At 41.2% G+C, this 22,540-nt stretch overlaps 1 pseudogene; it reads right to left on the reverse strand.

Annotated features, from left to right (window-relative positions):
• Window positions 1-19,755: 19,755 nt before the first annotated feature.
• LOC137239517 (S-formylglutathione hydrolase pseudogene) lies at window positions 19,756-20,942 on the reverse strand (annotated as a pseudogene).
• Window positions 20,943-22,540: the final 1,598 nt, after the last annotated feature.

Genomic DNA, 22,540 nt, shown 5'->3' on the forward strand with positions numbered 1-22,540 from the left:
ACGTAATACCTGCCAAGATTTTAAGGGTTTTTTATTTCGCCCTGCAGAACTTTTTCATTTTCTTCTACTTAATATGGTAGGTGTCACAACCATTTTATAAAGTTTTTTCTGAAGTTATATTTCGCGTCAATAAAACAATCCAATTACCTTACCATGTTTCATCCCTTTTTTCGTATTTGGTATAGAATTATGGCATTTTTTTCATTTTTCGTAATTTTCGATATCGAAAAAGTGGGCATGGTCATAGTCTGATTTCGTTCATTTTTCATACCAAGATAAAGTGAGTTCAAGTAAGCACGTGAACTAAGTTCATTAAAGATATGTCGATTTTTGCTGAAGTTATCGTGTTGACGGCCATGCGGAAGGACAGACGAACGACTGTGTATAAAAACTGGGCGTGGCATCAACCGATTCCGCCCATTTTCACAGAAAACAGTTAACGTCATAAAATCTAAGCCCCTACCAAATTTCACAGGGATTGATAAATTTTTGTTCGAATATCCTAGACAAATTAAATGAAAAAGGGCGGAGCCACGCACATTTTTAAATTTTCTTTTATTTTTGTATTTTGTTGCACCACATCATTACTGGAGTTGAATGTTGACATAATTTACTTATATACTATAAAGATATTAAATTTTTTGTTAAAATTTTACTTTAAAAAAAATTTTTTTTTTAAAGTGGGCGTGGTCCTTCTCCGATTTTGCTAATTTTTATTAAGCGTACATATAGTAATATGAGTAACGTTCCTGCCAAATTTCATCATGATATCTTCAACGACTGCCAAATTACAGCTTGCAAAATCTTAAATTACCTTCTTTTTAAAGTGGGCGGTGCCACGCCCATTGTCCAAAATTTTACTAATTTTCTATTCTGCGTCATAAGTTTAACTCATCTACCAAGTTTCGTCGCTTTATCTGTCTTTTGTAATGAATTATCGCACTTTTTCGGTTTTTCGAAATTTTCGATATCGAAAAAGTGGGCGTGGTTATAGTCCGATATCGTTAATTTTAAATAGCGATCTGAGATGAGTGCTCAGGAACCTACATACCAAATTTCATCAAGATACCTCAAAATTTACTCAAGTTATCGTGTTAACGGACGGACGAACGGACGGACGGACATGGCCCAATCAAATTTTTTTTCGATCCTGATTATTTTGATATATGGAAGTCTATATCTATCTCGATTCCTTTATATATGTACAACCAACCGTTATCCAATCAAACTTAATATACTCTGTGAGCTCTGCTCAACTGAGTATAAAAATAGTACCTAAAAATCTCCTTTGTGGTCCACAGGGAAACATATTTCCCTTATAATAATTCTTTATTTTTAGATACTTTTGCCCTTAATTAAATAAAATTGATCATTGTTTGGTTTCGTACTTACCATTCAACAAATAAAAAGCTTTTAAAAACAATTTGAAACACCAAATTCTAAATAAGTTAAATAAATATGAACACACTTCACTCCTCGAAAGTTTGCCGACCTTACATACACTTTTAATAAAGAATATTTGAAAATATTGTCAATCTGCTTAACTTGACATTTAAACAAACTCGCTTGAACAGAGTTAACATATAAGAAAATATAAAAATTCCCTAATTTATTTATGGGAAATATATTTCCCATAGACCTGAAAGGGTTAAACGAGAGTGTCGTTCGGCCAGTTCAACGTACATTGAACAGCTGAAATAACGTCAATTACCTATAGTTAAAGAAACATCTGATAAAAAGCAGTTTCACAAAAGACGATAAATAAGCGTGATAATTTCATTTCAAACGAAAGAAGTTTCACTTGAAATAAAAGAAGTTTATTTGAATTTGAAAAGGGTTTGATTTAATTTCAGAAAAGTTTAATTTGAGTTTGAAAAAAGTTTAATTCAATTCAGGTCTTTCAATATGAGATTCTGTTTAAATCAGAAAGCAGCGCGGCGCGGTTCAAACCACGGTTTGCTGCCATGCCTTAATGTCACTTGTACTCGAAATATTTCATATAATCTTATCTCATTAATATTATAAATGTGAAAGTCTCGAAGTCTGATTTTTCATGGGTTTATGCATATACATATATATTACTCCTATATTACTAATAGAAAATGCTCGCAATGTGTTTTGAATTCGAAATCAAGACAAGAGAGCCTATAAAATTTTTATGATTGTAGCAGCATAAGTGTGACAAGAAAAAATTTAAATTTAGGTACATTTGATTATTGAATACAAAAACAAAAACGTTTAAGCAGCAATATATCGGCACTCTGATGTTTGGGAATGTACCTAGCCTTTTGTAGCAATATAGGAGTATTACATATATGGGCTTATGTATATGACGAGTTTACAGTTTATTTTTTTGAAATGAAAACTTCCTTAGCAGTGGGAGTGTGACTGCCGGCTCGATGAAACAAAAAATGTGACAACCAGTGAAAGCGTAATTAAAATACTTTTACTTAACCCTTTCGAACCGTACACCGTATGTACCACTAAATGTGTACATTGGACTAAATCCTCAAAATCACACTCAAACTGAATAAAAAATGTACCAAAGCAGGCTTTTTAGTTTGTCTAAAGGTACATATAAAAATGAAATCATTTTCTCCTGTGCAGTACAGTTTTGAGTTAAATAGTGAACGGTTCGGACACGTGTTTGGTTTTTGAATAATAATCTTAAAAAAAGTTGTAACTGCTAAACAAATTATTTTATATATACCAGTAGTATTTTATACTATGATACGTACCAGCAGTGCCTCCCTTCAGAAAAGAAGTATTCTCTCGTTTTTCTTTTATAAAGAAATACGATGTCGAAAAAACTAAGCTCAGACAAAATTACCGAACTGCTGATTGATGAAATGCTTGATTCAGATGACGATGATACAGGTACTGATTTTGAACGGAAATGATGATAATTATTTGCTAAAATTGGGTTCGCACGGCGAAGAATCTGGTTCCCCTTCATCGTCCAATAGTGAGCTATCAGATGTTGAAAGCATTATAGTACCGAATGAATTTGAGGGATCCAATTTAGCACAAGATGATAATGAGAATTACATCTCATAAGACTTTAGGTTGTGGTCTTCTCTTTGAGAAAATTCCATACCTATACATGTTATAAATGATTACCGTGACCGTTTTTCAAAAGATGGTTCCTCGAAGCCTGTGCATGTATATCGCACAATGTACAAATGATCCCATTTCTGAGTTTCAAACCGCAAACAAAAGATCAGTAAAGACTGATACAAATGATACTGGGCTCTATGTTCTTATAACAAGCTTCCGACTTTAAAACATTATTGGTCAAAACATCCTTCAATAAGTAATGCTATTATCAGGACTGCAATATTTCATGTCCGATATTTCATAACACGATTGCAGCCAGCCTGTAGGATATGTTTATTTCCGGATCAACAGAGTATACCGCAGACCCTACTCCTTCCACTACTTTGGAACCATCTGTGTACACATGTATCGCCTCGTCCGCCATTTGAGCACCCTTACGCCAGCCGTTCACCTCTATTGTGGCCTTACGATCGCCCTCGAAGCGCAGATAGGGAATCAAGTAGTCTGTTCGTCCTGTGATTGATGACGCTATATTACTATGGCCGTATGATCGGCGCTCAAGGCACCGAGCCTGGTTGCAGTTGTTAACACTATGTTCTTTGCTACCAGGTCTATAGGTGGAATGTGCAGAATGGCATATAGTGCAGCTGTCGGGGTTGTTTTCAGGGCTCCCGTAATGCTAAGCATTAATAGTCTGCATACCGCCTCTAATTTTTTGAGGTAGGTTGGTTTTTGTGTGGCTTTCCACCAAACAAGAACTCCATAGTATAGGATAGGGCTTACAATCGCTGTAAAAATCCAATGAGAAAGAGAGGGCGATAAGCCCCTCGTACACCCCAGCATTATTTTACATGCATAAAGTGCCGCTGAAGCCTTCTTTACCCTCTCCTCCACGTTGAGCTTCCATGACAGCTTACTGTCTAGGATGATTCCTAGGTACTTTGTGCATTGTTTCTCCTGTAAGGTCACCCCTTCTAACTTAGGCCTGATCCAATTTGGGACCTTGTACCTCTTTGTAAACAAGACCATATCCGTCTTATCCGCGTTGACTTTCAACCCGACATTTGATGCCCAGGTATGAATATCCCGAAGCGCCCGATCCATCAAAGAGCTAATCGTTGGAAGGCACTTTTCACTTATGACAATTGCAACGTCATCCGCGTAAGCCGTAAGTTTTACGAGTCCCTAATCAAATCGCCTGAGCAGTTGGTTGATGACCATCGTCCACAGCAGAGGTGATAGCACCCCTCCCTGCGGCGTTCCCCTGTCCTCTGATTTCGTGGCCTCGTACAATCCCCATTGTGATGTAATCTTCCTGCAATTTAACATGCAGCCGATCCATCTGGTTAGGGCTGGATGTACTTTAATGTAATTAAGACCATCCATAATCGCCCACATCACCTCTTCGTCGACTTTAAAGCCGCCTTCGACAGCACGAAAAGGAGCTGCCTATATGCCGCTATGTCTGATTTTGGTTTCCCCGCAAAACTTATACGGCTGTGCAAAATGACGTTGAGCAACACCATCAGCTCAGTCAGAATTGGGAAGGACCTCTCCGAGCCGTTCGAAACTAAACGAGGTTTCAGACAGGGTGACCCCCTATCGTGCGATTTCTTTAATTTGATGCTGGAGAAAATTATACTAGCTGCAGAACTTAACCGCACTGGAACAATATACTATAAAAGCGTGCAATTACTGGCATATGCTGATGACATTGATATCATCGGCCTAAACACCCGCGCTGTTAGTTCTGCTTACTCCAAGCTGGAAAAAGAAGCGGTAAAGATGGGTTTGATGGTGAATGAGGACAAAACGAAGTACCTGCTATCATCGAGCAAAGAGTCAGCGCATATGCGCCTTGGCAACCACGCTACTGTTGGCAGCCATAATTTCGAAATAGTAAAAGACTTCGTTTATTTGGGAACCAGCATCAACATTAGCAACAACATCAGCACTGAAATCCAGCGAAGAATCAATCTTGCCAATAAATGCTACTTTGGACTAGGTAGGCAATTGAAAAGTAAAGTCCTCTCTCGGCGAACGAAAATCATACTCTACAAGTCACTTATCGTACCCGTCCTGCTATATGGGGCAGAAGCATGGACCATGACAACAGCAGATGAAGCGGCTTTGGGAGTGTTCGAGAGAAAAGTTCTTCGAAAGATTTATGGACCTCTACGCGTTGGCGATGGCGAGTACCGAAGAAGATTTAATGATGAGCTGTACGAGCTATACGCAGACATCAACATAGTCCAGCGAATTAAAACGCAGCGGCTGCGCTGGCTAGGCCATGTTATGCGAATGAAAGATGATGCTCCGCCCAGAAAGTGTTTCTATCGGAACCCGCCTATGGAAGCAGAGGTAGAGGGCGGCCCCCACTCCGTTGGAAGGACCAGGTGGAAAACGATTTAAACTCCCTTGGTGTGACCAATTGGCGCCGGTTGGCGGATCGAAGGAGCGACTGGCGCGCCTTGTTGGACGGCCATAACCGTTTAGACGGTTAAGCGCCAATTAAGTAAGTAAGTAAGTAATAATCGCCCATTTAGAGACATTATTGAAAGCGCCGACAATGTCTAAGAAGGCTCCTTGAGCATATTCCTTATATTCCAGGGCTTTCTCTACGCTTATTACCACCCTATGCAATGCGGTGGCTACCGACTTGTCTTTGGTGTACGCATGTTGTGTTGTGGAGAGCAGCTTTTCATCCACGTTGGACTTTATGTACACATCTATCAGCCTCTCAAAGGTTTTGAGCAGAAATGATGTTAAGCTAATGGGTCTATAATCTTTGGCATACACGTGACCGATCTTTCCCGCCTTTGGTAGGAAAGCTACACGAGCAGTTCTCCAAGAGTGCGGTACATGATTCAGTCTTATGCACCCATCGAATATTATTTTATAATATACGATCTGGGCCCGGTGATTAAAACTTAGAAAACGTGTCCACTGCCCACTCGATCTTGATATCGGTCACCAAGCCCAGCACTACCCGCTCCGTAATCGAAGTGTGAGTGCTGTCTTCTGGCTCTTCTAAACCATCTCCCGATGGGAAATGTGTTTCGAAAGGCATCTCAAGGGATTCCTCACTATTACGTGACCATTCCCCGTTCTATTTCTTTATTAGTCCCTGGACTATATTTCCCTTTGCTAGGACTTTTCCCAACCGTGCTGTTTCGCTCGAGCACTCTATGTCCGTACATAAACTTTTCCATGAGATTCTCTTCGCCCTGGAAATTTCACGCTTGAAGATCCTCAGTAGATCCCTGTACTCGTCCCGACACGCTCCGCTTTTCGCGGTCTTTGCGAGCTTAAACATTTCTTTTACCTGTCTTCTTAGAAGACTCAGCTCATTGCTCCACCATGGCGACTTTGCTTTTCCTCTGAATCTTCTTTGAGGGTAAGCTTTGTTATACGCAGTCATAAGCGTTCTAGTTAGGAATTCATTAGACTCCTCCAGTTCTTCCACATTGGCAACCTCTTTGGGTAGACCCAGTTTCCTTTCTACCTGTTTCTGGAATTTAGTCCAGTTTGTTGACCTAGGGTTTCTATATGTTCCTCCCTTCTCTACCCTCTTTAGGGGGATGCTGAAGCTGATATACGCATGGTCGGAGAAGGATGGTCTATCAAGAACCATCCAATCATACCTTGATATATCACGTTCGGAGCTCAGTGTAATATCCAGAACATTGCTGGATGTTGGACCAATCTATGTAGGGACATTTCCCCTGTTGGCTATCTGCAAATTGGTTTGCAGGATGTAACAAAATAGAGATTCGCCTCTCTCGTTCGTATCTAATCCTCCCCACGCATTGTGGTGCGCATTTGCATCCGCGCCTATGACCAACCGCCCTTTGCGCCCTTCGTCCTGTACTAGCCTCTTGCACTCCATCGGTGGAACCTCCGCAGCATGGGCCATGTAGCAGGATGCCAGGATAAGTGCCTGCTTAACCCTTTGCTCAACGGACACCACTACGAGGTTCGCAGTAGTGTAATTAGGCAGCATATATGAATGCAGCTGTTTCCTTACCATTACTACAGCTCGCACCCGTCCTTCTGTTTGCGCATAGTAAGCGCCAAATCCGCGCGCGCTAAGTCCAGAAACCTTTCCTCCCGATGAGAGCTACGGCTCCTGGATCAGCGCCACGTCAAACGAACCCTCCTCAAGGGTTAGGAGGAGTTCGCTCGACGCCACTTTACTGTATTGAAGGCTTATCTGCAGGACTCGCAGCACCATTGGGCTGTTTGTCCCCCTCCAACACCTTCATCGTGACGTCGTCGTCCTCCCCTTGTCCTTTGGGTTTAGAGTGTTCGAAGCCCCCTTCAGCCTCTTGTAACTGTTGTGCCGGGTGTTCCTCTGTGCGACTCACAGCACCATCTGGCTGTTGGTCCTCTTCTAACACCTTCGTGGTGACGTCGGCTACCTCCACCTGTCTTTTTCCCCTTAGGCTTTTGAGGTCCTTTTCGACTTCGCCCACTTTCAGCGTGTTAGGATTTTTATCCTCGGGGCTTCTTTTCCTGAGTCGTATACAAATTTTGCCTGTACCAAAGGACATTATTCCAAGCTGCGTATACAATATATCCTCAGCCTGTTTGTTTATTTGGAAGATGTAGAACTGACCTTCCTCCGTAGGCCGAGATACAGTAAGTACCTTCCAATCCTGTGTCTGTATGTTCGAATTCTGATTCTGCAGAAGTCGCAGTGTAACTTCCGACTTCATCACGCATGGTATCCATACCTTAACTTTTGGTACCGTGGGAATTTGCACTTTATCCACCACCTCAAACCGCGCGTTCGTGCCTTGCCTTTGAAGGTTTGGAACCACTTCCTTCAGCCACCGCAAGCTCGCGATGTTGTCGCACGCTATCATCTTCACACCATTATACCATCCCCCGAATCAAAGGTTGGAAGGGCTTACTTGGTTGTTCCCGCATCATCTTAAGCACTAAGCTAATAAGTTCCCTTTCTACAGATCTCCACGATTCAGTAGTCATCTGTCCGAAAGAACTGCTACGATCAACCAGCGCCACAGTATGTGACTGCTTTGCCACATCACTAATCTTCTCGCGAAAAGCAGGAGTCTTAGTGTTAACTCCCTTTGGCACCTCAGAGAAATCCGGAGTCTTAGCTTTAACTCCCTTTAGAACCTCCGAGAAAGCCAGAGTCTTAGCGTTATCTCCCTTTGGCTTATCTCCTACTTCCGTAGTTGGAACTTCCCTCTGACTCGCAGCTTTCGAGGTAGTTGCTACCTCGCTATTGGGGCCCATCTGTCTTACAGCTTTGGGCCTACTTGTCTTGTCTATGCGACTGCCCTGCCTCGCGGCTCTGGGAATGGGTCCTTTCTGCCTCTTGAAGGCAGGTTTGTCGCCTTCCGCCGAACGTTGCCTCTTCATTCTGCCATTCGACGCTTCTTCCTCCTCGTACCGGTTGCAGAACCGAGGGTTTCTAGCAGCAAACCTTTTGAACTGCCTTCGACCTACTTCTACCGCCTCATGGGCCCATTCCAAGCGCTCGGTCTCCACTTCTGTTGGGTCGACCACTGCTCCCAGGCGTTGGACTATTCTTAGTGCTGCACGGTACTGCGAGAGAGCTATTTTACTTCCTCTGCTCCGTACCCTTCTCCACTCTTCTACTCCGTTTTAGTTTGTGTGCTTTTCCAACACGGAGTTCATTGAATCAGCACTACTCTCGCTCCCCGAGTCCGACGCATCGCTTAATGCGTATTCGTCGTCCTTGGCTTGCGACTCAGTCCTCCTCTTATCATCTTCCTTATTACAATTTGGTAATGAGTCGTTCATCTTGGTCGTACGACCACCTGCCCGACAAGGCGGGTCCAGTATTATATACGGGGAAAGAACCGTCAGCCACAGCAGCGTCCCATACTGTGGTAAGGCCATCAATACTTCCCGAGGTGGCCCGGTATAGGGAAGGCTCCGTTCGAATACAGCCGAATTTATCCCCTGGCCGCAAACCGTCCAATAGGCACGGTCAGCATAACACCCTGGATTAGGGGGTTGGCAGTTCTTGGTCACCGACATCCCGCCGCCCTCCTATGAGTCGAAACGGCGTAGATGCCAGTCCTAAACAGCTCCGCCTCATAGTCGGGCGCTATGGAGACCGGGGAAGCCCTCACATCAACGACAAGGTGCCTACCCTAGTGAGGGTAACGTATGTCTTTTCTAGTTTCTTTTATAAGGAGTCCTTGCAGTGTCCGCATTGTCTATTGGTACGTAAGCGATTATAAACGTTATATTGAAAAACCTCGCCTAGGTGCGGATCGCGATGAGATGCTAGTTCACAGCTGTGAACGACAGTACTGGGTGGCGAAGTTTCTTTCCCACCACAAAACCAACACCTTCGCTCCGAGTCACGCTTTTGTTCATATCGCCATTTTAGCAGACGTCGCAAAGTCCCTATCGTTCTTCTGCTTGCGACGACCATCATGCTTCCGCCGTACATGATGTCGGCATTTGCCTTTACGTGGATATCAACCCACCAAAGCAGCCGGGTATCGATACCAAACCGACTTTGGACGTATCATAACAAGTCCCTCCAGCTACCCCATTTTTGCGATAACTGACGCTAATTGGGGCTCTCTTAACTCTGGAGGCCCCCCTCCTTTTTGCTTTGGTATTTATCAGAAAAAGGTATATCATACTAAGTGTTTTACTAACTTTTTTTGATAGGCGTTATAACGTGACAGGTCTCAAGCCTTGCTCCCAACCCAGGAGCGGTATTTGTATTTTAGTGGCCTCCGACTACGGGCACCTCGCGTATATTCTAAGCCCCCTAACTCGCATGTTTATTCAAATATTAAGAGACTAGAACATTATTTTTTTATTTACGTCTGGGAGCTAATTCGATGCAATTTGCCATTGTTAAAGCTTTGGATATCTTACATCAAATATTTACTTCAACACATATTTCTACCTGCATCACTTCTTCAAAGGTAATATTTGTACACATTTAACCCTAGCTCGGCCGGCGATTTTTAGACCTATTTTTGACTGACGCAGTCACCCCGGTGACTGCCAGAAAAAGAATAAATGTCTTCAACCCGTTACAGTTGTCTATGACTAAAATTATAAAACCATATTTTGTATTTTTTATACTCAGTTGAGCAGAGCTCACAGAGTATATTAAGTTTGATTGGATAACGGTTGGTTGTACATATATAAAGGAATCGAGATAGATATAGACTTCCATATATCAAAATAATCAGGATCGAAAAAAAATTTGATTGAGCCATGTCCGTCCGTCCGTCCGTCCGTCCGTCCGTTAACACGATAATTTGAGTAAATTTTGAGGTATCTTGATGAAATTTGGTATGCAGATTCCTGAGCACTCATCTCAGATCGCTATTTAAAATGAACGATATCGGACTATAACCACGCCCACTTTTTCGATATCGAAAATTTCGAAAAACCGAAAAAGTGTGATAATTCATTACAAAAGACAGATAAAGCGACGAAACTTGGTAGATGAGTTGAACTTGTGACGCAGAATAGAAAATTAGTAAAATTTTGGATAATGGGCGTGGCACCGCCCACTTTTAAAAGAAGGTAATTTAGAAGTTTTGCAAGCTGTAATTTGGCAGTCGTTGAAGATATCATGATGAACTTTGGCAGGAACGTTACTTCTATTACTATATGTACGCTTAATAAAAATTAGCAAAATCGGAGAAGGACCACGCCTACTTTTAAAAAAAAATTTTTTTTTAAGTAAAATTTTAACAAAAAATTTAATATCTTTACAGTATATAAGTAAATTATGTCAACATTCAACTCCAGTAATTATATGGTGCAACAAAATACAAAAATAAAAGAAAATTTCAAAATGGGCGTGGCTCCGCCCTTTTTCATTTAATTTGTCTAGGATACTTTTAACGCCATAATTCGAACAAAAATTAACCAATCCTTTTGAAATAGGGCATATATTTTATGACGTTAACTGTTTTCTGTGAAAATGGGCGAAATCCGTTGATGCCACGCCCAGTTTTTATACACAGTCGTCCGTCTGTCCTTCCGCATGGCCGTTAACACGATAACTTGAGCAAAAATCGGCATATCTTTAATGAAGTTAGTTCACGTGCTTACTTGAACTCACTTTATCTTGGTATGAAAAATGAACGAAATCCGACTATGACCACGCCCACTTTTTCGATATCGAAAATTACGAAAAATGAAAAAAATGCCATAATTCTATACCAAATACGAAAAAAGGGATGAAACATGGTAAAGTAATTGGATTGTTTTATTGACGCGAAATATAACTTTAGAAAAAACTTTATAAAATGGTTGTGACACCTACCATATTAAGTAGAAGAAAATGAAAAAAGTTTTGCAGGGCGAAATAAAAAACCCTTAAAATCTTGGCAAGTACTACATATATAAATAAATTAGCGGTATCCAACAGATGATGTTCTGGGTCACCCTGGTCCACATTTTGGTCGATATCTGGAAAATGCCTTCACATATACAACTACCACCACTCCCTTTTAAAACTCTCATTAATACCTTTAATTTGATACCCATATCGTATTACTAAACTTATTCTAGTGTCACCCCTGGCCCACGTTTATGGCGATATCTCGAAAAGGCGTCCACCTATAGAACTAAGTCCCACGCCCTTTGAAAATACTCATTAACACTTTTCATTTGATACCCATATCGTACAAACATATTCTAAAGTCACCCCTGGTCCACCTTTATGGCGATATCTCGAAAAGGCGAGCACCTATAGAACGAAGGCCCACTCCCTTTTAAAAATACTCATTAATACCTTTAATTTGATACCCATATCGTACAAACTTATTCTAGTGTCACCCCTGGCCCACCTTTATGGCGATATCTCGAAAAGGCGTCCACCTATAGAACTAAGTCCCACGCCCTTTTAAAATACTCATTAACACCTTTCATTTGATACCCATATCGTACAAACATATTCTAAAGTCACCCCTGGTCCACCTTTATTGCGATACCTCGAAAAGGCGTACACCTTTAGAACTAAGGCCCACTCCCTTTTAAAATACTCATTAACACCTTTCTTTTGATACCCATATTGTACAAACAAATTCTCGGGTCACCCCTGGTCCACGTTTATGGCGATATCTCGAAACGGCGTCCACCTATGGAACTAAGGATTACTCCCTTTGAAAATACTCATTAACACCTTTCATTTGATACCCATATCGTACAAACGCATTCTAGAGTCACCCCTGGTCCACCTTTATGGCGATATCTCGAAAAGGCGTCCACCTATAGAACTAAGTCCCACGCCCTTTTAAAATACTCATTAACACCTTTCATTTGATACCCATATCGTACAAACATATTCTAAAGTCACCCCTGGTCCACCTTTATGGCGATATCTCGAAAAGGCGAGCACCTATAGAACGAAGGCCCACTCCCTTTTAAAAATACTCATTAATACCTTTAATTTGATACCCATATCGTACAAACTTATTCTAGTGTCACCCCTGGCCCACCTTTATGGCGATATCTCGAAAAGGCGTCCACCTATAGAACTAAGTCCCACGCCCTTTTAAAATACTCATTAACACCTTTCATTTGATACCCATATCGTACAAACATATTCTAAAGTCACCCCTGGTCCACCTTTATTGCGATACCTCGAAAAGGCGTACACCTTTAGAACTAAGTCCCACGCCCTTTTAAAATACTTATTAACACCTTTCATTTGATACCCATATCGTACAAACATATTCTAAAGTCACCCCTGGTCCACCTTTATGGCGATATCTCGAAAAGGCGAGCACCTATAGAACGAAGGCCCACTCCCTTTTAAAAATACTCATTAATACCTTTAATTTGATACCCATATCGTACAAACTTATTCTAGTGTCACCCCTGGCCCACCTTTATGGCGATATCTCGAAAAGGCGTCCACCTATAGAACTAAGTCCCACGCCCTTTGAAAATACTCATTAACACTTTTCATTTGATACCCATATCGTACAAACATATTCTAAAGTCACCCCTGGTCCACCTTTATGGCGATATCTCGAAAAGGCGAGCACCTATAGAACGAAGGCCCACTCCCTTTTAAAAATACTCATTAATACCTTTAATTTGATACCCATATCGTACAAACTTATTCTAGTGTCACCCCTGGCCCACCTTTATGGCGATATCTCGAAAAGGCGTCCACCTATAGAACTAAGTCCCACGCCCTTTTAAAATACTCATTAACACCTTTCATTTGATACCCATATCGTACAAACATATTCTAAAGTCACCCCTGGTCCACCTTTATTGCGATACCTCGAAAAGGCGTACACCTTTAGAACTAAGGCCCACTCCCTTTTAAAATACTCATTAACACCTTTCTTTTGATACCCATATTGTACAAACAAATTCTCGGGTCACCCCTGGTCCACCTTTATGGCGATATCTCGAAACGGCGTCCACCTATGGAACTAAGGATTACTCCCTTTTAAAATACTCATTAACACCTTTCATTTGATACCCACATCGTACAAACGCATTCTAGAGTCAACTCTGATCCACCTTTATGGCTATATCCCTAAATGGCGTCCACCTATAGAACTATGGCCCACTCCCTCATAAAATACTCTTTAATGCCTTTCATTTGATACACATGTCATACAAACATATTCCAGGGTTTCCCTCGGTTCATTTTCCTACATGGTTATTTTCCCTTATGTTGTCACCATAGCTCTCAACTGAGTATGTAATGTTCGGTTACACACGAACTTAACCTTCCTTACTTGTTCTACTTAAAATTCATTGAGTTACGATGTTACGGAAAATGAGTTAAAACAAAATTATTAAAAATGTGTTTTTTGTCAAAGTCACCCCGGTGACTCGTCGGCCGAACTAGGGTTAAAAGTCTTACCGTAATCCATGCATCCATACATTACAGCATACTGGAATTGAATTAAAACAAGTAAGGAAGGCTAAGTTCGGGTGTAACCGAACATTACATACTCAGCTGAGAGCTTTGGAGACAAAATAAGGGAAAATCACTATGTAGGAAAATGAACCTAGGGTAACCCTGGAATGTGTTTGTATGACAGGCATATCTAATGAAAGGTGTTAATGAGTATTTTAAAAGGGAATGGGCCTTAGTTTTATAGGTGGACGCCTTTTCGAGATATCGTCGTAAAGGTGGACCAGGGCTGACTCTAGAATGTGTTTGTACGATATGGCTATCAAATGAAAGGTGTTAATTATTATTTAAAAGGGAGTAGGCTTAGTTTTATAGGTGGTCGCCTTTTCGAGATATCGCTGTTAAGGTGGAGGGCTCACTCTAGAATGTGTTTGTACGATATGGGTATCAAATCAAAGGTTTTAATGAGTATTTTAAAAGGGAGTGGGCCTTAGTTCTATAGTTAGACGCCTTTTCGAGATACCGCCATAAATGTGGACCAGGGGTGACTCTAGAATGTGTTTGTGCGATATGGGTATCAAATGAAAGGTGTTAATGAGGGTTTTAAAAGGGAGTGGCCCTTAGTTCTACAGGTGGACGCCTTTTCGAGAAATCGCCATAAAGGTGGACCAGGGGTGACTCTAGAATGCATTTGTACGATACGGGTATCAAATGAAAGCTGTTAATGATTATTTAAAAGGGAGTGGGCCTTAGGTTTATAGGTGGGCGAATTTTCGAGATACTGCCATAAATGTGCACCAGGGGTGACTCTAGAATGTGTTTGAACGATATGGGTATCAAATGAAAGGTATTAATGAGGTTTTTAAAAGGGAGTGGCCCTTAGTTGTATATGTTAAGGCGTTTTCAAGATATCGGCCAAAATTTGGACCTGGGTGAGGCAGAACATCATCTGTTGGGTACCGTTAATTTCTTTCTGTACGTAATACCACGAACAGTATTCCTGCCAAGATTCCAAGGGCTTTTGATTTCGCTCTGCAGAACTGTTTCATTTTATTCTACTTAATATGGTAGGTGTCACACCCATTTTGCAAAGTTTTTTCTAAAGTTATATTTTGCGTCAATAAAGCAGTCCAATTGCCATGTTTCATCCCTTTTTTCATATTTGGTGTAGCACTATGGCATTTTTTTCATTTTTCATTTGGGCGTGGTCATAGTCGGATTTCGTTCATTTTTCATACCAAGATAAAGTGAGTTCAGATAAGTACGTGAACTAAGTTTAGTAAAGATATATCGATTTTTGCTCAAGTTATCGTGTTAACGGCCGAGCGGAAGGACTTACAAATGGGCGTAGCTTCAACCGATTTCGCCCATTTTCACAGAAAACAGTTATCGTCATAGAATCTATGCCCTACCAAATTTCACAAGGATTAGTTAATTTTTGATCAACTTACGGCATTAAAAGTATTCTACACAAATTAAATGAAAAGGGGCGGAGCCACGCCCATTTTTCTTTTATTTTTATATTTTGTTGCATCATATCATTACTGGAGTTGAATTTTGACATAATTTACTTATATACTGTAAAGATATTAAATTTTTTGTTAAAATTTTACGTTAAAAAAAATTTTTTTTAAAGTGGACGTGTTCTATATCCGATTTTGCAAATTTTTATTTAGCACACATATAGTAATAGGAGTAACGTTCTTGCCAAATTTCATCATGATATCTACAACGACTGTCAAATTACAGCTTGCAAAACTTTTAAATTGCCATCTTTTAAAAGTGGGCGGTGCCACGCCCATTATCCAAAATTTTACTAATTTTCTATTCTGCGTCATAAGGTCAACCCATCTACCAAGTTTCATCGCTTTATCCGTCTTTGAATTATCGCACTTTTTCGGTTTTTCAAAATTTTCGATCTGAGATGAGTGCCGAGGAACCTACGTACCAAATTTCATCGAAATACCTCAAAATTGACTCAAGTTATCGTGTTAACGGATGGACGGAAGGACGGACATGGCTCGATCAAATTTGTTTTCAATACTGATGATTTTGATATATGGAAGTCTATATCTATCTCGATTCCTTTATACCTGTACAACCAACCGTTATCCAATAAAAGTTAATATACTCTGTGTGCAAAGCACGCAAATTGCATTTCCGTGCATAAGTTGTTATTGTTGTTGTGGCAGTGCTTCGCCCCATCCAACAGGAGCGACCGATCCGAAATTATCGTCAATATCCTCTAACGGAAGTACAAGGAAATAAAGTTCCGACCCGACGCCTTTTTGTGGATATCACTGAGGATCTGTTCGTGCTTTTTACTTCATACGGCTGTGTTCTCAAGTACCGTACTCCCTCATAATGCTTGCGGAGATGACTTCTTAAGTCCCTGGGGAGGAGTAGCCTCTTCAATCAGATGTATGTTGAGATTCCCAGGTTTCTGGGTATTCAACAGAAACTGTTTGTTCAGCATTTCATTTCTCTCCGTAATGGGGAGTACTCTCGCCTCATTGTGCAGATGGTGTTTGGGGACATATCGGTTCTGAAAGCGGTATTTTGGCATGCCTGTATTTTCTGCCAAGGCAGCCGGTTCTATGTACAGGAGCGACTCAGGATTTTTCCCGATCAGTTCTCAGTGATATCCACAACAAGGCGTCGTTTTAAAGAAAGTTACCCAGAACTCACAGAATAGGAACGCGTTCTCCCTAGTCCCCCAGCGGGTTAAGGGGTTAGAATATACCCACGGTAGGTATGCCTGTCGTAAGAGGCAACTAAAATACCAAATAGATTCATGGGGTTGTGTGGCGCAACCCTTTCAGGTTGCCAGCGCAATACATAGCTTGTCAAAACGCAATTGTCAAACTCACCCATACGTGGCGGATCCTGTTTCATTAACAGCCGACGCTCCGGCGATCCCGAAATCTTCATGGATCTAGGTGGTGGGAGGTTGGGATGGCCTAGAAGGTCGCATGTGGTCATAACAAATCGTTCCCGAGATGGTGGGGTTTGGTACCGGAACGTACCGGATCTGCATCCGGCCAAGGACCATCAACATCGATAACACCCCCAAGGCCTTCTTGGTCCTTATCGCTACAACAACAACAACACTCTCCCTAGTTATACGCGGGTCACTCTAGCTCCACTTCGATCTGAATACTGTAACAGGTTAAACTCTTACCTAGCCAGAATCAACCCCGACATCTATCTATATATATAAAAAAAAGTGTACATAGAAAGATTGCCCTGAAATTTTTAGGAAATATACAGGAAGGAGAGATGATGGTTAGTTGGTTTTGAAATCCCAAAACGGTTTAGCCATTCTTGAGTTATGATTTTTTTTTAGAAAAAATTCAAAATTGGAAATCTAATATATAAAATTCTCCTGTCACGGTTTTAGAGGCTTAACTCCTCCGAAACGGCTGAACCGATTCTCATGAAACTTTGTGAGCATATTGGGTAGGTCTGAGAATCGGCCATCGTCTACCTTTTTTTCGCTACGTGCCTGGGGTCTTGATATCAAAACGTGGACCCAGGTACCCCTAGAATGTGTTTATACAATATGGATATCAAATGAAAGCTGTTGATGAGTGCTATAGTACAGGATAATCTTCATACAACTGAGAGGCTAGCGTCTCGAGATATAGCCCAAAACGTGGACCCGGATACACCTAGAATGTATTTTTACATTATGGGTATCAAATTGAAGTTGTTGATGTATGCTTTAGTACAGAGAAAGTTTTACACCGCTGGGTGACTACGGTCTCAAGATATAGGCCAAAACATGGACCCGGATACACCTAGAACGTGTTTTTACATTATGGGTATCAAATTGAAGCTGTTGATATGTTCTATAATACAGAGTAAGTTTTACACCGCTGAGTGACTAGGGTCTCGAGATATAGGCCAAAACATGGACCCGGATACCCCTAGAATGTGTGTGTATTATGGATATAAAATGAAAGCTGTTGCTGAGAGCTCTAAAGTTCATTGTGATATTCGATTTAGTCGCACCAACCTAGCAAAACTGATAAATATGCATGCGAAGCCGAAATAAAGACAAGAATTAATAATACCCACATACCTATTTACATACGTCCTATTCGATTTGCCTGAAATTTTGTATATATATTTGCCTGTATTAGTATTTACGATGCTTTTTCCGGGAAGTATACCAGAGACGGACTGGGACTGGGATTAGGACTAGGACTGGGACTGAGACTGAGACTCGGAGTGGGACAGGGACTGAGAATCGGAATGGGATAGGAACAAAATACATACCACCCTCTGGGACTGGCAATAAGAGATGAAGAAGGAGGAGAAAAGAGAGAAGGAGACTGAGAAAGAGATAGAATGAGACGAGGATGGAGATGAAGCGAAAAATACGGAGGGAGCAGTGAATAAAAAGATTAGGAAAAAGTGTAGAGAGTAGGGCAGAGTTAGACGGAAAAAGCTTATTAAAATGTATGCCGATAGGCCAAATTTAGGCAGAACAACGTCTGCCGGGTCTTCTAGTATGTATATAAAGTTTCCCACATAACACCAGCCATCTCTTTAGTTGCAATGTGGAACCAACGCCTCAAACACCCCGCTCACTCTGGTCCACCCCCCTTGAAACAACAAGTCTCCTTGGACTTCCGTTAGAATGGATGAGGCAAAGCACTGCTACAACAACTGCTGCTTACCCTTTTTGAAACACCAAGTTCCGCAAGACTTCCCAAGCTATTAAATAAATAAATAAATGTAAGGCGCGATAACCTCCGAGGAGATTTTAGGCCGAGCTTCTCTTCCAATTTGCGTCGTGCTTCTTTTTAATTTTTCCTACAAATTGGCGTGACGGGACTTACTCGTTTTATGCTGACTCCGAACGGTATCTGCAAGGCAGATGAGTTTTTACTGAGAACTTTTCATGGCAGAAATACACTCAGAGTGCGTGCCAAACACTGCCGAGGGGCGACCCCGCTTGGAAAAATTTTTTTCTAATTGAAAAATCTGTTTCTAAAATTTTGTTGTTGCTTTTCCCAGGGCGTGAACCCAGGATCTTCGGCGTGATAGGCGTAGCACGCTACCACCACATCACGGCGGTTTTTTAACGGTAATAACAATGAAAAAAGTTTTAAGGTAGTGCTACAGGTGTGACAGTCGTTATCCGGATATAAACCCGGTACGTTCCGGTACTAGTAAATTAAAATACTATCCTGACTGCCGCGGGAACGATTTAACTCATAACCGTCATTTAAATAACATTCGAGAATACCTCCATCGCGCGCTTGCAAAGCGTGTTATTAAAGACACAATAACAAAATGTACGGAGATCACAAATTGATAGTAAATACGACACGAAAGACTTATCTTTCTTTTTGGGGACCCCAGAGAGTTAGGGGATCAGAATTTACCGGCGGTAGGTATGCCTGTCGTAAGAGGCGACTAAAATACCAAATTGATACAAGGGGCTGTGTAGCGCAACCCTTCAGGTTGCCAGCGCAATATATAGCTTCTCCAAACCCAATTGTCAACCTCACCTATCCGCGGCAAATCCTGTTTCACTAACAGACGAGGATCTGGCCACCCCAAGCTCTTCATGGAACTTGGGGGTGGGGAGGGAGGGATGAACTGAAGGTTTAATGTGGCCATATAAATCGTTCCCGAAATGGTCGGGCTAGCACCTTAATGGCGCTGTGTTACCGGAGCGTACCGGATCTGTATCCAGCAAAGAAACATCACATCGATAACACTCCCCAAAGCCTTCGGGGAGTAACCTTATTATCAGAAAAAGAAGTTATAAAAGGCTCATCAACGAAAATCGTTTGTACAGTCACTGTCATTAATTGTTTGTACATTAAATTTTATTAATATTAATTAAATAACGAGAATACAGAAATCCAAGTTTTCTGCAATTTAATTATAGAACAACAAGAAATCTATACAGGCTTTCATAAGATTATTCCTACGCCTTTAAAATTTTGGCATGATATTCAAAGTGCTCTTCTATAAACGTGGAAATGTAAAAAAAGCCATGATCATAACCTTCGCGTAGTTTATATATTACTTCCAACCGATCATTTGGAGACGCAGCAGCTAAAAAATTTTCTGGCAGGAGTGCTTTCTGCAAAAGGAAATTGTCTGCGCCGCCTTGATCAGTCAAAATTTTCAACGGAGGCCCCGCATACGCTGACGCGAGGTCAGTCCCATCCCATGCTTTCCAAGACTCCTCATTCGGCCCTAAATAGTGGGAAAAAGCACGTTTTGCACTTACATTTTTTGATGGATTTACCAATGCGGCAAATGTAGAGACAGATTTATACAGGCCAGGATTTTTCAAAGCACATATTAGAGCACCATGACCGCCCATACTATGCCCCATTATTCCACGTTTATTAGGCAACACCGGCAAATTCGAATTCACTAAATCGACTAGTTCCCTTGTCACATATGTATACATTTTGTAGTTTTGTTTCCATGGCGCCTCCGTTGCATCCACGTACATACCGGAGTTAGTTGCAAAGTCACAGCTATCGTTCTTCCTAGCAACTGTCAAACCACGGGGTGCCGTATCGGGATTAACAACAATAATACCATGTTTTTCAGCAAATCGTTGAAAGCCTGACCTTAGTATGAACTCTTCATGAGTGGCTCCAAAACCACTAAGAACGTATAGAACTGGAAATTTAGTTGTGGTTTCGACAATTGCAGGTGGTATGTAGACACCAAATTTCATTTTACAACCTAAAGCTTCGGACTGATGTGTATAAACGCGCTGTTCTCCACCGAAACATTTTGAATTAGAAAATAGCTTCAAGGCCATTTTCAAGGATCTGTAAAAATTTAGTTTAATTGATAGTGAGTTTCACAAATTAATCTATCATTATCAGACGTTAATCTTGCACCTTTTTTAATTCTTAAAATTTTGTTTTATTGCTTCGCTTGCGGACTACTTGGCACTTTGAACTAATTTGTTGAAGTGATAGCTATGGCTCAATAGCAATGTGACCATGCGACCTTGCGCGACTTTGAGTCGAATTGTATACAAGTTGCATATTTAAGAATTCATGAGCTTAACACCGGCTTATATATAATTGATTATTCAATTAGTATGTTTCTTTAAGAGAAACTGAAAAGAAACATTTGCTGGCATATTGGGATGGTACCATTTCGTGGTAATTCTTTACTTTAGCTCACAACTGCTAAAACTCGTCCAAAAATATCGGGAGGTGTCAAAAGACGTGCTTTGGACCCAGGATCACGAATCCGAAAGCGGAAATTGGAAATTGTATTTGTTTTCGGAGATATTTGCAAACAAAATTGAAAATTGTCATGTGGTTGTTGTAATTTTGATGATTTTGTTGTACCTACAAGAACAACTGTGGGTAAAAGTGTTTTGCTCGGATATAGGTTTGGTCTCCAAACCGGTGTTGGACCAACTCAGGGTAATTTTTTATAAGCACGGCCGAAGGCCGCCAATGTAGAAAGGTGTTCTGCGCAAAAATACTATGGATCCCACCCCCGGTTTCGGAGCGCTCCGTGGCCATTTAGCGATTTTTTGAAATATCTTTTGACATAAATAAAATTTAGAATTTCCGCTTTCGATTTCGTGGTCCTGGGATCAAAACGCGTCTTTTGACACCTCTCCCGAAATTTTTGGACGAGTTTTAGCAGTTGTGAGCTAAAGTAAAGAATTACGCATTTCGAAAACGGCCACATAATCATCATCAGGCAAATTCGTAATGTTATCAAAGGTTTCACCCAGATTCGAACCGAAGTGAATCACGCAATATGCCAGTACAAAATCTATACATAGCCGTTTAATAATCAGGTAAATATGTTAATACTAATTTCACACAGACGGCTTATTGAATAATAAAGGCAATTTTCTACATTAAGACGCTTATTGAGCTCAATCTTCCCTACAAAATTCGAATCTATTATTATTTCATTAGTAGCTAATCGAATGCCTAATGAAGTCAAAAGCACAATGCAACTCTGTTGGAAGCGTTCCGCTTCCGTTTCTTAGTTTTCAAAGCAAATGTCATTGTCTGCATGGCGGAACGATACAAGGTGGCCGCATCGAACAGCTGATTATAACCTTTTTTGGGGATTCAAGGGGTTGTGTAGCGCAACATATAGCTTCTCCAACCCAATTGTCAACCTCACCTTCGAGCGGCGAATCCCGTTTCACTAACAGACGAGGCTCTGGCGACCCCAAGCTCCTCATGGAACTTGGGGGTGGGGAGGGAGGGATGGCCTGAAGGTTCAATGTGGCCATATAAATCGTTCCCGAGATGGTCGGGCCAGCACCTTAATGGTGCTGTGTTACCGGAGCGTATCGGATCTGTATCCGACAAAGGACCATCACATCGATAACACTCCCCAAAGCCTTCGGGGAGTAACCTAATCGCTACAACAACAACAACAACAACAACAACCTTTTTTATTTGATTTGATACATCAACTACCGGCGCAGTACGATTTTGACATTTGTTCATCGAATTTACAAGTACATGGAATTTTTTTTGTTTGTAGGTATGTCACCATGCTCCCACGTTGTATCGTTCCGCCATGATTGTCTGTCTCATCCTTCATACTAATCGAGCAGTTACTTCTGTGTGAAAGCAA

Source organism: Eurosta solidaginis, chromosome 1 (genome assembly GCF_040869045.1).
Source record: "Eurosta solidaginis isolate ZX-2024a chromosome 1, ASM4086904v1, whole genome shotgun sequence".
NCBI lineage: Eukaryota > Metazoa > Arthropoda > Insecta > Diptera > Tephritidae > Eurosta > Eurosta solidaginis.